The sequence below is a fragment of the Chlorocebus sabaeus genome, chromosome 10, assembly GCF_047675955.1.
Source record: "Chlorocebus sabaeus isolate Y175 chromosome 10, mChlSab1.0.hap1, whole genome shotgun sequence".
Taxonomy (NCBI): Eukaryota; Metazoa; Chordata; class Mammalia; order Primates; family Cercopithecidae; genus Chlorocebus; species Chlorocebus sabaeus.
Genome location: NC_132913.1, coordinates 20777038 through 20791372, shown reverse-complemented (window position 1 = coordinate 20791372; position 14335 = coordinate 20777038). Strand labels below are relative to the sequence as shown.

Sequence of the window (14335 nt, the reverse complement as noted above, 5' to 3'; positions counted from 1 at the left end):
ATGTCATCATTAGATTGGAGAACCGCCAAACACCTAAACTATATGAAGCTAAAGTCTAAGAAAGAGCCCATCCAGGCCGGGCTCATTGGCTCGCACCTGTAATCCCAGAACTCTAGGAGGCCAAAACGGGTGGATCACAAGGCCAGGAGATCGAGATCATCCTGGCTAACATGGTGAAACCCTGTCTCTACTAAAAAAAAAAAAAAAAAAAAAAAAATTTTGCCAGGCATGGTGGCAGGCGCCTGTAGTCCCAGCTACTTGGGAGGCTGAGGCAGGAGAATGGTGTGAACCTGGGAGGCAGAGCTTGCAGTGAGCTGAGATCCGGCCACTGCACTCCAGCCTGGGCGACAGAGCGAGACTCCGCCTCAAAAAAACAAAAACAAAAACCATCCTAGCACTTTGGGAGGCCGAGGCGGGTGGATTACCGAGGTCAAGAGTTCAAGACCAGCCTGGTCAACCTGGTAAAACCCCGTCTCTACTAAAAATACAGAAAGTTAGCCAAGCGTGGTGGTGGACGCTTGTAATCCCAGCTACTTGGGAGGCTGAGCCAGGAGAATCGCTTGAACTTGGGAGGCAGAGACTGTGGTGAGCCGAGATTGCACCATTGCACTCCAGCCCAGGCAACAAGAGCAAAACTCCATCTCAGGAAAAAACAAACAAAAAAAAGCCCAACGTCATTTCAACTTAGCCTCCACAATGAGCTAAAGAAAGCACTCTTGTGCTGCCTGAATCTAGCAAGTGCTTGGCATGCATCATTTACACACAGATGCCACAGACACAGTCCAATCTTCTTGGTGTAACCCAGATTGCTGTGCTTCAGCTTACAGCCTTTGCAATCCTGCAGAAATATTTTTACAGAACTATGACTTAATTTATGTCTTGGTTTTCATCAAATGGATATTTTTTAAAGCCATACATGAAATATTGCTATGTGGTTTTTGTTCTTACTGTTTTGAAAACTGCTCTTAGGAGGTTTAGGAAGGATAATTTCTAATGCCTCTCTCCCCACATCAAACTGGGGACCAGCTGAGAAATGAGACGCAGAAATCAGACAGATGGAATTGACAATGTCAGTTTTTAGGTTAATAAAAGAGAATTTGAAATCATGCATGAATCTGCAGCACCCATCAAGCTCTCTAATACTTAGGGCCTCCGTGTTCAACTGGGGCCCTGGGGTAGCCCCCGTGCAGGAAAGTAAGAGTTAATCTATCCTGGAGGACAAGCAAACTAACCCCAAAACCCATGCCTGCAGTCACTTGACTTCATCTTGGGGACAACGAGAGAAGGATCCCCAGGCCAAACTTGAGGGCTTCTATCCTCAGCACATAAAAGCAGTCTGTTCTGTAGACAGGCTGATCAGAGAGAAAGGGAGCAGGCATTTTCATCCTCCATTGCTTCTCCCAAATTTACCAATGGGATAAGTCACTCTGCTTCCTTTAGGGAGGAGGAAGTGAGGATAGAGAGAGGCCAAAAATTTCTTCTTTTAGCAAAACTTGAGGTGTGAGGAAGAGGTATTTCATGTTGCATCACTGTATGCCATCTTGTGCATACAGCATGATGACAAAATCAGTTCCTATTGAAATACCATTGCTCAAATACTACCCTAACCCTGGACCCTGGTCATGTGTCCACTAGTCTTGAACTCTCCTTGGGTCTTAGAAACCATCTGCCACCCTGACATCAATGCCTGCCCTTTCTCCAGCCTAATGTGCATCTCTGTGGCCTATTTGGTTCCTGTGCCTGCTGCAGCTTGTAAGTAAAAATGAATCCTGGGGCCGGGCGCGGTGGCTCACGCCTGTAATCCCAGCACTTTGGGAGGCCGAGACGGGCGGATCACGAGGTCAGCAGATCGAGACCATCCTGGCTAACACAGTGAAACCCCGTCTCTACTAAAAAATACAAAAAACTAGCCGGGCGGGGTGCCGGGCGCCTGTGGTCCCAGCTACTCAGGAGGCTGAGGCAGGAGAATGGCGTAAACCCGGGAGGTGGAGCTTGCAGTGAGCTGAGATCCTGCCACTGCACTCCAGCCTGGGCAACAGAGCGAGACTCCGTCTCAAAACAAAAAAATGAATCCCTTCCTTAGTGTGCCATATGCCAGTGTGGTTTCATATTAGTAGTTAAGTAGAGGTCAGGCAGCTGATTTTGTTCAAATAAATCCTGGCAAGGGTGTGTTTGCTTTTTTTAAAAAAAGGTATTTGTGAATTATGACCACTAATCACAATTAACTATAAAACATGTTGTGTTTCTAGACTGGTACAATCCAACAGAAATATAATACAAGCCATATATGTAATTTTTATTGTGGTAAAATTGATCATTTTAATTGTTTTTAAATGTACAGTTCAGTGGTATTAAGTACATTCACATTATTGTGTGACTATCATCACCGTGCGTCTCCAGAACTTTTTTATTGTCCCGTACTGAAACTCTGCACTCATGAAACTCTTTCCCCAGTTCTTGGTAACCACCTCATATAGTTTGACTATTTGCCCCCACCCAAATCTCATGTTGAATTGTAATCTGAAGTCTGGAGGTGGGGCCTGGTGGGAGGTGTTTGGATCATGGGGGCAGATCCCTCATGGCTTGGTGCTGTCTTCATGATAATGAATTCTTACCAGATCTGGTTCTTTAAATGTGTGTGGCAACTTCCCCGCCGCTCGCTCTCTCTTTTGCTCCTGCTTTCACCAGGTGACATGCCTGATCCCCCATGACCTTTTGCCATGATTGTAAGCTTCCTGAGGCCTCCCTAGAAGCTGAGCAGATGCCAGCACCATGCTTCCTATAAAGACTGCGGGACCATGAGCCAAATAACCTCTTTTTTTGTTTGTTTTTGTTTTTGTTTTTGTTTTTTGAGATGGAATCTCGCTCTTGCAGTGGTGCTATCTCAGCTCACTGCAGCCTCCGTGTTCTGGGTTCAAGTGATTCTCCTGCCTCAGCCTCCTGAGTAGCTGGGATTACAGGCACCTGCCACCATGCCTGGCTAATTTTTGTACTTTTAGTAGAGATGGGGTTTAGCCATGTTGGCCAGGCTGGTCTCAAACTTCTGAGCTCAGGTGACCCACCCACCTCAGCCTCCCAAAGTGCTGGGATTACAGGTGTGAGCCACCACACCCAGCGCTAAACATCTTTTCTTTATAAATTACCCAGTCTCAGGTATTTCCTTACAACAATGCAAGAATAGTGTAAAACACCACTATTCTACTTTTTGTCAGTATGTATTTGACTAATAATCTAGGCACCTCATATAAGTGCAGTCATACAGTATTTGTCCTTTCGTGTCTGGCCTATTTCACTTATCATTATGTCCTCAGGGTTTATCCACGTCGAAGCGTGTGTCAGAATCTCCTTCCTATTTTAGGCCAAATAATATTTCATTATTATCTACCATGGACATTGGGGTTGCGTCCACCTTTCAGTTGTTGTGAATAATGCTGCTGTGAATATGAGTATGCACATGCCTGTTTGAAACTCCGTTTTCAGTTCTTTGGGGTATGTACCCAAAAGTGGAATTGCTGGAACAAATAAGTCTAGTTTAATATTTTGAGGAAATGCTACATTATTTTCTACAGCTGCAACATTTTACATTCCCACCAGCAATGCACAAGGGTTCCAATTTCTCCACATCCTCACCAACACTTTATGTTTTGCTTTGTTTTATAGTAGCAATCCTAATGGGTTTGAAATAGTATCTCACTGTGGTCTTGATTTGCTTTTCCCTAATGATTAGTGATGTTGAGCATCTTTTCGTATTATTATTGGCCATTCATATATTACTGTTGGAGAAATATCTATTCAAGTCCTATACCCATTTTTGAATTGAATTATTTGCTAATTTATTGTTGAGTTTTAGGAGTTATTTATATCTTCTGGACATTAATTACTTACCAGATATGTGATTTGCAAATCTCCTCTCTTATCCTGTGAATTGTCGTTTGAATGAACTTTACTCCAAAAGTTTTAAATTTTTTATGAAGCCCAATTTGTCTGTTATTTCTTTTGTTGCCTGTGCTTTTGATATCAGATCTAGGAAGTCATTGCCAAGTCCAATGCCTTGAAGCCTTTCCCCTGTGTTTTCTTCTAAGGGTTTTATAGTTTTAGTTCCTACATTTAAGTCTTTGATCTATTTCATGTTAATTTTTGTATTTAGCATTAGCTAAGGCCCAACTTCCTTCTTTTACATGTAGATGTGCAGTTTCCCCAGCACCATTTGTTGAAAAGACTGTCCTTTTCCCATTAAATGATCTTAGCACCCTTGTTGGAAATCATTTGACCATATAAGTATGGATCTATTTCTGGGCTCTGTACTTTATTCCATTGGTCTGTATGTCTGCCTTTATGCCAGTACCACACTGTTTTGATTACTGTAATTCTGTAGTAAATTTCGAGATCAGGAAATGTGAGACCTCTGATTTCTTTACAAGATTGTTTTGGCTATTTGGGGTCCCTTGAGATTCCATATAAATTTTAGGATGGACTTTTCTATTTCCACAGAAATATCAGTAAGATTTTGATAGGTGTGTTAGGCCATTCTTGTGTCACTATAAAGAAATACCTGGGCTGGGTGCCATGACTCACACCTGTAATCCCAGCACTTTGGGAGGCAAAGGCGGGCAGATCACCTGAGGTTAGGAGTTCAAGACCAGCCCAACAAGCTTAGAGAAACCCTGTCTCTACTAAAAATACAAAATTAGCTGGGCATGGTGGTGCATGCTTGTAAATCCCAGCTACTCGGGAGGCTGAGGCAGAAGAATCACTTGAACCCAGGAGGTGGAGGTTCCGGTGAGTGAAGATCGCGCCATTGCACTCCAGCCTGGGCAACAAGAGCAAACCTCCATCTCAAAAAAAAAAAAAAAAAGAAAAAGAAAAAAGAAAAAGAAATACCCAAGGCTGGGTAATTTATAAAGAAAATATGTTTGATTGGATCACAGTTCTGCAGACTATACCAGCATGGCTCCAGCCTCTCCTGGTGAGGGCCTCAGGAACCTTACACTCACAGCAGAAGGCAAAGGAGGAGCCAGTGTTTCATATGGCGAGAGCAGGAAGAGGTACCACATATTTTTAAACCACCAGATCTCACAAGAACTCATTGTCACGAGGACAGCATCAAGCCATGAGGGGTTTGCCCTCATGACCCAATACTTGCCTCCACACCGCACCTCCAACATTGGGATTACATTTCAACATGAGATTTGGAGGGGACAAATATCCACACCGTATCAATAAACAATGCATTGAGTCTGTAGATCACTTTGAGTAGTATTGACACATTAACTATATTAAGTGTTCCAATCCATGAACATGGAATGTGTTTTCATTTATTTATTTATATCTTCTATAATTTCTTTCAGCAATGTTTGTAGTTTTTAGTTTATAGGTCTTTCCCTTTCACGGTTAATTCCTACATATTTTATTCTTTTTGATGCTAGTATAAATATAATTGTTTTTTAAATTTCCTTTTCAATTGGTTCATTTTTAATGTATAGAAATGAAACTTATTTTTGCATGTTTTATATTCTGCATCTTTGCTAAATTCATTTATTAGTTTTTACAGAGTTTTTAAAATGTGGAATCTCTAGGGGTTTCTGTATTAAGATCATGTTGTCTGCAAACAGATAATTTTACTTCATCCTTTCCAATTTCGGTGCCTTTTCTTTTCTTTTTTTTTTTTTTTCTTGCCTAATTGCTCTGGCTAGAACTTCCGTTAGTGCTGAATGGAAATGGTGAAAGCAGGCATGTCTTGTTCCTGATCTTGAAAGAAAGGCTTTTAGTCTGTAATCATTCAGTATGGTGTTAATTATGTTTTTTTAAAATATATTGCCTTTATTATGTTGAGGTAGTTTCCATTCCTAGTCTGTTGATTTCTTATCGTAAAAAAGTGTTGAATTTTGTCAAATTCTTTTTCTGCAGCAAATGAGATGATCATGTGGTTTTTGTCCTTTATTCTTTTAATGCAGTGTATTACAATGATCCGTTTTTATATGTTGAATCATGCTTGTATTACAGGAATAAATCCAACTTTGTCATAGTGCATAATCCTTTAATATGCTGCTGAATTCAGTGTGCTGGTATTTTGTCAAGCATTTTTGCATCCATGTTCATAAGGGATACTGGTTTGTATTTTTCTTCTCTTGTGGTGTCCTTGTCTGGCTTTGGTATTAGGACAATGTTGGCTTCATAGAATTAGTTAAAAATTGTTTCCTCGACCAGCCCGGCCAACATGGTGAAACCTTGTCTCTGCTAAAAATAAAAAACTTAGCCAGGTGTGGTAGTACATACTTAAAATCCCAACTCCTCAGGAGGTGAGGTAGGAGAATCGCTTGAAACTGGGAGGCAAAGATTGCAGTGAGCTGAGATCACACCACTGCACTCCAGCCTGGGCAACAGAGCGAGACTCTGTCTCAAAAAAATAAAAAAAGAAAAAAAAATGTTTCCTCCTCTTCAGTTTCTTAGAAGAATTTGAGAAGGATTTACACTAGCTTAACTTTAGTAGCATATAGAAACTCTACTTCTAGGCCAGGCGCGGTGGCTCACACCTGTAATCCCAGCACTTTGGGAGGCCATGGTATGTGAATCACCTGAAGTCAGGAGTTCAAGACCAACCTGGCCAACGTGGCGAAACCCCGTCTCTACTAAAAATACAAAAATGAGCTAGGTGTCATCGTGCACACCTGTAATCCCAGCTACTTGGGAGGCTGAGGCACGAGAATCGCTTGAACCTAAGAGGCAGAGGTCGCAGTGAGCCAAGATGTGCCACTGCACTCCAGCCTGGGTGACAGTGAGATTCTGTCTCAAAAATAAATAAATGAATAAATAAAATAAAGAAACTCTACTTCTATACAGCTTCGTCTCAACCCCTTTAATTTATTAATTGCTACAAGATTCTAGTTTTATGTAGTGTGTGTCCAAAAACATAGACTAATAATTGTTTTTTTAAGCATTATTCTCTTAAGGCATGTGAAAACAAAAACTGGAGTTACAAACCAAAGTTATAATAATAGTAGCTTTTATAATTTCAAGACCAACCTGGCCAACATGGCGAAACCACATTTTTAAAATGTGGAATCTCTAGGGGGTTCTGTATTAAGATCATGTTGTCTGCAAACAGATAATTTTACTTCATCCTTTCCGATTTCAGTGCCTTTTCTTTTTTTTTTTTTTTTTTTTTTTTTTTGAGACGGAGTCTTGCTCTGTAGCCCGGGCTGGACTGCAGTGGCCGGATCTCAGCTCACTGCAAGCTCCGCCTCCCGGGTTTACGCCATTCTCCTGCCTCAGCCTCCGGAGTAGCTGGGAGTACAGGTGCCGGCCACCTCGCCCGGCTAGTTTTTTGTATTTTTAGTAGAGACGGGGTTTCACCGTGTTAGCCAGGATGGTCTCGATCTCCTGACCTCGTGATCCGCCTGTCTCGGCCTCCCAAAGTGCTGGGATTACAGGCTTGAGCCACCGCGCCCGGCCCTTTTTTTTTTTTTTTTTTTTTTTTTTTTTTCCTTGCCTAATTGCTCTGGCTAGAACTTCCGTTAGTGCCGAATGGAAATGGTGAAAGCAGGCATGTCTTGTTCCTGATCTTAGAAGAAAGGCTTTATCCTTGCTGGAGATATTTCTTCACATGGTTTTGATCTACTATCTCACATCCTTTCATTTCAATCTATAGGACTCCCTTTAGCATTTCTTGCAGAGTTAGTCTAGTGGTAATAAGCTCTCTCAGCTTTTATTTATTCTGAAATATTTTAATTGCTCCCTCATTTTTGATGGACAGTTTTGCCAGATATAGGAATCTTGGTTGGCCATTTTATTTCTTGCAGCACTTTGAATATATCAGCCCACTGCCTTCTGGCCTCCAAGACTTCTGATGAGAAATATGCTGATAATTTTTTTGAGCACCCTTTAGTGTGATGAATGACTTCTGTTTTGCTGATTTTAAGATTCTCTCTGTGTTTGGTGTTTGACAAATTCTTTTATTTTTTTTTATTTTATTTAGGAGAATGTGTCTCAGTGTGGGTTTGCTTGTCTCTCTCTTCTTCTGTAACTCACAAACTGCGTATGTTTGTCTGCTTTATGGTGTCTTACAGATCTCACAGGCTCTGTTCACTTTTCTTTAATATTTTTTCTTTCTTGTTCCTCAGGCGATAATTTCTTTTTTTTAAATTATTATTATACTTTAAGTTCTAGGGTACATGTGCATAACGTGCAGGTTTGTTACATATGTATACTTGTGCCATGTTGGTGTGCTGCACCCATCAACTCGTCAGCACCCATCAACTCATCATTTACATCAGGTATAACTCCCAATGCCATCCCTCCCCCCTCCCCCATCCCCATAATAGGCCCCAGTGTGTGATGTTCCCCTTCCCGAGACCAAGCGATCTCATTGTTCAGTTCCCACCTAGGAGTGAGAACATGCGGTGTTTGGTTTTCTGTTCTTGCGATAGTTCGCTGAGAATGATGGTTTCCAGCTGCATCCATGTCCCTACAAAGGACACAAACTCATCCTTTTTTATGGCTGCATGGTATTCCATGGTGTATATGTGCCACATTTTCTTAATCCAGTCTGTCACTGATGGACATTTGGGTTGATTCCAAGTCTTTGCTATTGTGAATAGTGCCACAATAAACATATGTGTGCATGTGTCTTTATAGCAGCATGATTTATAATCCTTTGGGTATATACCCAGTAATGGGATGGCTGGGTCATATGGTATTTCTAGTTCCAGATCCTTGAGGAATTGCCATACTGTTTTCCACAATGGTTGAACGAGTTTACAATTCCACCAACAGTGTAAAAGTGTTCCTATTTCTCCACATCCTCTCCAGCACCTGTTGTTTCCTGACTTTTTAATGATTGCCGTTCTAACTGGTGTGAGATGGTATCTCATTGTGGTTTTGATTTGCATTTCTCGGATGGTGAGTGATGATGAGCATTTTTTCATGTATCTGTTGGCTGTATTAATGTCTTCTTTTGAGAAGTGTCTGTTCATATCCTTTGCCCACTTTTTGATGGGGTTGTTGCTTTTTTCTTGTAAATTTGATTGAGTTCTTTGTAGGTTCTGGATATTAGCCCATTGTCAGATAAGTAGATTGCAAAAATTTTCTCCCATTCTGTAGGTTGCCTGTTCACTCTGATGGTAGTTTCTTTTGCTGTGCAGAAGCTCTTTAGTTTAATTAGATCCCATTTGTCAATTTTGGCTTTTGTTGCCATTGCTTTTGGTGTTTTAGACATGAAGTTCTTGCCCATGTCAGGCAATAATTTCAATTGTACTTTTCTTCACATTCACTGATTTTCTCTTCTGCCTGTTCGAATATGCTTTTGAATCCCTCTAATAAAATTTTCATTTCAGTTATTGCACTTCTCAGCTCCAAAAAAAAAAAAAAAATTGTTTTTTCTGAGAGAGTCTCCCTCTATGCCCAGGCTAGAATGCAGTGGCTCAATCTCAGCTCACTGTAACCTCTACCTCCCAGGTTCAAGCAGTTCTTGGGCCTCAGCCTCCCAAATAGATGGGACTACAGGGCTGCACCACCACACCCAGATAATTTTTATATTTTTAGTAGAGACAGGGTTTCCCCGTGTTGGCCAGGTTGGTCTCAAACTCCTAACCTCAGGTGATCTGCCCACCTCAGCCTCCCAAAGTGCTGGGATTACAGGCATGAGCCACCACGCCTGGCTCAAAATTTCTTTTTTGTTCCTTTTATGTTTTCTATTTCTTTATTGATAATTCCATATTGTTCACACATCATTTTCTTGACTTTGTCCACCTCTTCCTTTAGGTCTTTGAACATCTTTAAGACAGTTGTCTTTGTCTAGGAAAAAGTTTTCTACTGTTTGGTCTTTCTCAGAGACTATGTCTGGTGAGTTAATTTTTTCCTTTGAATTAGCTATACTTTCCTGTTTCTTTTTATGCCTTGTAATTTTTGTTGAAAACTGGACATTTGAATTTTATATTTTGGCTAGTTCTGGAAATCAGATTCTCCTCTTCCCCAAGGTTTGTGGCTTATTGGGTTTTGTTATTGCTGTTGTTTTTTGTTTTTGTTTTGTTTTGTTTTTCGTTTTTTGTTTCTGAGACAGAGTCTCGCTCTGTCGCCCAGGCTGGAGTGCAGTGGCACGATCTCAGCTCACTGCAACCTCCACCTCCTGGGTTCAAGCGATTCTTCTGCCTCAGCCTCTTGAGTAGCTGGGACTACAGGTGTGCACCACCATGCCTGGCTAATTTTTTTGTATTTTTAGTAAAGACAGGGCTTCACCATATTGGCCAGACGGGTCTCAAACTCCTGACCTCATGACCTGCCCACCTTGGCCTCCCAAAGTGTTGGGATTACAGGCGTGAGCCACCGCGCCCGGCCTGTTGTTGCTGTTCTTACTGTAGTAGGGTGACTTTGTGCCAAGCATTCACCCAAGGTGTAAATTTAATCTCTTCTTGGGTATTTTCTGAGCCTAAATCTTTCCCTGGACATATGTAGTGACTTTCTGAATTCCCTATATATGCAGCTGCTTTTTGATGTTCCATTGTTCAAATGTGGCTTCCAAAAGGGAAAAGAAGGAATAACGAAGCGGGCAGGAGATAACAGGCTCTGGGTCTTTAAATATTCTGAAACCTACTTCAGATGGTGAGGTTGCAACAGTGGAATCTGCCTCTCTGTCTTCACCTCCATGATCAGAAGCAGCATTCAGAATATAGATCCCTGATATCTGGAAGACAAGGTCCTTATTCCCTTCTCTAACTTCCACAAGCTGTGTGCAAGCTGCACCAGGTACACATGCATGACTGACTCCCATGGAGCTGGGAAAAGCGGATGGTTAGCCACTACCATGCAAAGAGCTGAAATTGACCAAAATTAATTGCAATGTACTGTCCAAGCATTCCTTTGGCAGCTGCAAGCCTTTGAATAGACTCTAGAGTTCCAAAATAGTTACATCAAACAGATTCTGCCAGTGTAATTATCTAGATAGGGAGACAGAGTCCTATATTTCCCACGCTACCATCTTGCCTGATGTCATCCACATATATAGTTTTAAATTTTTTAGTAGCTTCTTTAAAAAGTGAAAAGGAACAGATAAATATTTTAACAATATATTTCACTTAAACCATTGTATTCAAAATATTATTTTAACATGTAACAATATAAAAATTGGTGATTTTTATACTAAATATTTCAAAATACATTTTGTATACCTAGAGAACATATCAAAGACGCTAAATTTTCAATGATGAAAGTGAAATGTATCACTACCAAAACAATAATGTTGTGCTTCGCAGAAAAATATTTTGTTCTGCTTTAGTTTCTAAATTAAAATTTAACAAAATTTAAAATTCAGTTCCTCAGTCTCAGTAGCCACCTGTGGCAGTGGCTGCTGTACTGGCAGCACGGCTATAAGCACCCACTTCCAAACCACAGGTAAGGTTTGATTTGGTTCTCTTGTTTGTTGTTGTTGTTATTGTTGTCGTCGTTGTTCTTGTTGTTGTGGGGGCTGTGGGCGACGGAGTCTTTCTGTGTCCCGCAGGCTGGAGTACAGTTGCGTGATCTTGGCTCACTGCAACCTCTGCCTCCTAGGTTCAAGCAATTCTCCTGCCTCAGCCTCCCTAGTAGTTGGGATTACAGGCACCCGCCACCATGCCCAGCTAATTTTTTTGTGTATTTAGTAGAGACCAGGTTTCGCCATGTTGGCCAGACTGGTCTCCAACTCCTGACCTCAAGTGATCCGCCCGCCTTGGCCTCCCAGAGTGCTGGGATCACAGGCGTGAGCCACTGTGCCCGGCCAGGTTTACTGAAGGGCATTCTGTTCCTTCCTTTTTCAAAACGCACACTGGATTAGGTGAGACGATTCCTATGCAAAGAAGGCTTCAATCTGTAGAAGGCTGGGAAGTCGCTGTTAAAACAGAAGCCTCCACAGGGAATCCCTCCATCCCTCCTAAGACTAACCCTCAACATGTGGGTGAGTGGTTCTATCTTCTAGGCCGTAAGCTTCCAGCAGGGAGAGATGGGAGTGTGCACAGCCATTTTGTGCTCGTCTTCTGTTCTGGAAGCAGCAACACTTTCATCCTCAGTCCAGCATAGAGCCTGCCACTTCTGATAACAGCAGTGCTGGCAGCAGCTTCGGCTTCATTTTACAACCCTGAGAAGTTCTGCCCTGTTTGTGGGGATTCGTGCTGTGAGCATCCATGCAGTAGAATTCCTGCTGCTTGCGGGAAGTTTTTAATAGAGCTGATTGAGCAAGACAAAGAGGACTTCTGAATTTTTTTAGGTTTTTAATTTTTCAAATTTAGTACAAGATGGTAAGCCTCAGGAAATGCAGATTAAAACCGTAATAAGAGGCCAGGCACAGTGGCTCATACCTGTAATCCCAGCATTTTAGGAGGCTGAGGCAGGCAGATTGCCTGAGCTCAAGAGTTTGAGAGCAGCCTGGCCAACATGGTGAAACCCCATCGCTACTAAAAAATACAAAAAATTAGCCAGGCGTAGTGGCACGCGTCTGTAGTCCCAGCTACTGGGGAGGCTGAGGCAGGGGTTGCAGTGAGCCGAGATCTCACCACTGCACTCCAGCTGGGCAACAGAGTGAGGTTCTGTCTCCAAAACAAAACCATAAAATGATACTATTTTACAACTGTCAAATTGGTAAAAGAAAAAAAAAACTTGTCTTTGTCAACAGCCATCCAAGAGCCTATAAGGATATGGACTAAAGCGAACCCTCATCCAGAACTAGTTGGACTGTAAATTAGTTCAGCCACTTGGGAAAACAACTGGACATTATCAAATGAAGTGAAAGGTGCAGATCCTTCACTGAATGTACACACTGGAGAAACTGCATGTGATGGAGGAGTCACTCCCCAGGTTGCTCAGAGAGCACTGTTTGTAACAGCAAAAAGTTGGTTATGAACCCAAATGTTCATAACAGAAGAATGGATACATTGGATATATTCACATAATAAAATACTATACAGCTGTGAAAATCAATGAAGTTATGTCTATCAACATGGTGATGTCACATATACAAAGTACCACACAAATCAGGATGAATACATACACTGTGATTTCACTTACAAGATCAAAAAGAAGCTAAACTGGATAGCAGGCCAGGCGCGGTGGCTCACGCCTGTAATCCCAACACTTTGGGAGGCCGAGGTGGGCAGACAGCTTGAGGCCAGGAGTTCAAGACCAGCCTGGCCAACATGGTGAAATACTATCTCTAGAAAAAATTTTAAAATTAGCTGGGCATGGTGGTGTGCACCTGTAGTCACAGGCGTTTGGAGGCTGAGTGAGGTAGGAGGATGACTTGAGCCCAGCAGGTCAAGGCTGCAGTGAGCCGTGACTCAGTCACTACACTCCAGCCTGGGCAACAGAGCGAAATCTCTGTCTCAAAAAAAACAAAAACAAAAAAACCTCAACTTGATAGTGTATTGTTTGGGAATACATTCCTATGTGGTGAAACTATAAAGAGAAGCAAGGCAGCCTGCTTGTGGTGGCTCAAACCTGTAATCCCAACACTTTGGGAGGCAGAGGTGGGAGGATTGCTTGAGGCCAGGAGTTCAAGACCAACCTGGGCAACAGAGCAAGACTCCTTGTCTACAAAAAAATGTTAAACATTAGCTGGGTATGGTGGTGCACACCTGTAGTCCCAGCTACTCAGGAAGCTGAGGTGGAAGGACCTCTTGAGGCCAAGACTTAGAGGTTATGGTGAGCCATGATCACTTCACTGCACTCCAGCCTGGGCAACAGAGTGAGACCCTGTCTGTTAAAAAAAAAAAAAAAAAAAAAAAAGAGGCTGGGTGCAGTGGCTCATGCCTATAATCCCAGCACTTTGGAGGCCAAGGCAGGCGGATCACGAGGTTGGGAGATGGAGACCATCCTGGCTAACACAGTGAAACCCTGTCGCTACTAAAAATACAAAACAAACAAAAAAAAACAGCTGGGCATGGTGGCGGGTGCCTGTAGTCCCAGCTACTCGGGAGGCTGAGGCAGGAGAATGACGTGAACCCAGGAGGTGGAGCTTGCAGTGAGCAGAGATCATGACACTGCACTCCAGCCTGGGCAACACAGCAAGACTCCATCTCAAAGAAAAAAAAAAGAGAGAAGTGAAGCACTGGTTAAGAGAAAACCCTTAGAGTGGTTACCTGTTTTCATGCTGTGAAGGTTGGTTGAAGTCACAGTGATCATTGCCATTCTGTATACCTTCCAACATACACAAATTTGGAAATCTGAACTATTTCATAACAGAAATGCCACCTAGCTTAGCTAAAAGGAATTATAGGAAATATACTTCTCTATAGACTCATGTGCATGCTCAATTAATTAGTCATATATTGTATATCGTTTAGGTGGTTAAAGAGCAATGTAAATAAAACATGGT

General features: G+C 42.1%; 1 long non-coding RNA gene across 1 annotated transcript; it reads left to right on the top strand.

Annotated features, from left to right (window-relative positions):
- The first annotated feature begins 8647 nt into the window (after positions 1–8647).
- On the top strand, positions 8648–12942 carry LOC119620555 (uncharacterized). Its single transcript, XR_005237028.2, has 2 exons — positions 8648–9840; positions 12638–12942. It is a non-coding gene; the product is annotated as an uncharacterized lncRNA (long non-coding RNA).
- Positions 12943–14335: the final 1393 nt, after the last annotated feature.